General features: G+C 57.7%; 1 protein-coding gene across 10 annotated transcripts in view; it reads left to right on the forward strand.

Moving 5' to 3' along the window:
• CCDC78 (coiled-coil domain containing 78) overlaps positions 1-2,866 on the forward strand; it is a 16,726-nt gene that overhangs the window by 1,831 nt on the left and 12,029 nt on the right. The gene's annotated exons all lie outside the window — the stretch shown is intronic.

The raw sequence follows: 2,866 nt of genomic DNA on the forward strand, positions 1-2,866 counted from the left end.
CCCAAGTCCCTCTGCAGCTCTCCTGGAGCCCCTTTAGGCCCTGGAAGGGGTTCTGAGGTGTCCCTGGAGCCTTCTCCTCTCCAGGTGAGCACCCCCAGCTCTCCCAGCCTGGCTCCAGAGGGGCTCCAGCCCTTGGGGAATCTCCATGGGCTCCTCTGGACTCTCTCCAGCAGCTCCACGTCCTGCTGCTGTTGGCCCCAGGTCTGGAGGCAGCTCTGCAGGTGGGGTCTCACCTGAGGGGACAGAATCCCCCCCTCCCCACTCTGGGGGCTCAGCCCAGTGGGGGGGGTTCAGGGTCCCAGCACACACAGCCAGGACTTGTGCAGCCTCTGAGCCCGGGATTGTCTCCAGGGATTTGATGTAACCCAGCTCCATCTCACAGGGCGTGTGGGACCTGCCCTCGCTGCGGGGACAGGGCTGGGGACAGAGTGGGACAAAGGGGGACAGGGCTGGGGACAGAGGGGGACAGGGCTGGCACAGAGGGGGACAGAGGGGGACAGGGCTGGCACAGAGGGGGACAGAGGGGGACAGCGCTGTGCCCACGCTGACCCGCTGCTCCCCCGGCCCCCCGCGGGCAGAGCCCCCCGCTTCCCCCGGGGCCCCCGGAGGTCACGGCGGGGCTGCCCGGGCCGCTCCCTCCGCGCTTTGTTTCCCTTTTTTCTGCTTGGCTTGCGCAGCCCGCACGTGAAGGGATTGGAGCCGCTCTCATTTCGAGCAGAGAAGGGGCCTGGCAACTTTCAGGTCGGCAAGTTTATAAAAACACCGAATTGAAGCAAGTTTGTGACGGTTCCTTAAAAGACAGACACCTTCCCTCTGACTGCTAGCTCAGCAATGATTAACCAGCCGCTTTTGGAGCCAGATTTGCGCGTTCCTTTGGCTACTTCAATAGCCCTTCCTCTTCCCCCTCCCGCTTCTCCTTCTTTTTGAATGGGATGGAATGACTGACACCCTCCCGCTCCCTCCCTCCCCCAGCAGATAGTTCAGCTGCCTCGGCTCAATGACCTGCTTTTCCACGCTGCGCTGGGAAGATGCAGAGCAGGAATGCTGCTTTGGTCCAGCGTGTCTGGATGGGCTCTGGCAGAGCAGGATAATGATCATCCGCGAGTTAGTGACCCTTGTGGAGAGATCATTTGTCTCCCAGAAGCTGAGAAATGGGAATTTCTCACAAGGAGGCGAAGGCAGCTCTTGCAGGGGGCGATCCCACCCTGCGGTCCCGCTGGAACACGAGGCAGAGCCGCTCTGCTCTGAGGAATAGCTCAGCCATCAGCACTCCCAGCTGCTTCTTGTCCCCAAGGGGGTGCAATGTGTTTGTCAAAAGCTGGATTTTCAGGCAGCTGACATCTCTAAATGATGGGTTTAGCAGGTTAGTGGTAATAACACACCGTTTTCACATGGATCCTGGAATGTTTCAGGCGGTGAAAGCACGTGGATTCAGTTTTGTGCCAGGTAGCATCCTGAAGAGCCACAGAGTCAGGGAATGCTTTGGGGTGGAAGGGGCTTTAAAGCCCATCTCCTTCCACCCCCTGCCACGGGACACCTTCCCCTAGACCAGGCTGCCCCCAGAAGTGGTGAAGCGGGTCCAGAAGCCAGAGGTGAATTCCTTGGATATCCTCCATACACCGAGGAGTTTACCCCAGTTCCTTGGCTCCGACTCCCAAAAATCCCTGCCTGAAGCCAGCGAGGCTCCAACTTGGCAGCCTGGGACTTGTCGCGACATGGGCCTCTCGCTCATTATTTTCCCAGTGCGGACTTTCCCAAAGGAAACGGGGAAAAGCAGCCTGTGGTTCTCCCCCTCCCCTTCCCCGGCGCTCTTCTGGGGGAGACAATGAACCTTTTACACATTCCCAATTACAAGTGCTACTTGTGACCTTGCCAATATGTTGTCATGGCTGCTTGGCGCAGGAGCAGCTCGGCGAGCTCATTCACGGGCCCTCGGCCGGGAACAGTCGGAGCCTCTGAATTGTCGCGGCTCCATTGTCGCTGGGATTCACACACCGCGTCTGTCCCGGCCGCAGGAGCGGCCTTGCCCAGCCCTTGGGAAGCGCCGAGGAGATGCCAGGCAGGCACTCGGTGCCTGTTTTCTGACTCGCTGTAAATTCTTCCTTTTCAAGGCTCTGACCTTTCCTGGCTCTCCGTTTCCTTCTCCCTTTGTCCCCCAGGTTCGCGCCGGCTGCGGCGGCAGCCCCGGAGGGGACCCAAACGCGCTCTGGGTTCCAGGCCGGGGTTTTCCCTGGAGCCACGCCAAGCTCAGGAGCCCAGGAAAGGCAGCGATGCCCAACTCAAACTGGGGACTGCCCCTTTTCATTATTATTATTATTATTATTATTATTATTATTATTATTATTATTTTATTTCATTTTGGCTAAACCGGTCCTTGTGACCCCTGCAATGGAATTGTCAGGGCTGACAGCTGCAGATGGATCACTGCGGGCCGGGGAACAAGCGGGCTGTCTCTGGAGCTGACAGGTTTCACAGCTGTAGATCTCACCTCTTTGTCAGCCTCCTTTCTCCTCGCTCTCCCCCAGCCCACCCCGTGCTATCTTTTGATAAGCTATTCTCTCCACGGATGACTCAGATGACCTCTGCCTCCCATCCTCCCGATTCACTGCCATGGTAACAATTACTCAAGCTTGTCCCCAGTCATAAACCCCATCAAAGCTTTGTTATCTACACAGAAACCCTCCTGGGAGACATGAATTCCCCCAGTATTCCTTCCAGATCACCTGTAACAGAGCTGTTCTCATTCAGATCCTCTTCATCTTTTGGAAATGTGTCACTTGGCACCAGCCGCGCTTGGAATCTCGCTGCCTACACAGGGCTGTGGGCTGGCTGCTGCTGGGGGGATGCATTCCATCCCAACTGGGAT

This window comes from Parus major, chromosome 14 (genome assembly GCF_001522545.3).
Source record: "Parus major isolate Abel chromosome 14, Parus_major1.1, whole genome shotgun sequence".
In the NCBI taxonomy this organism is placed as follows: Eukaryota; Metazoa; Chordata; class Aves; order Passeriformes; family Paridae; genus Parus; species Parus major.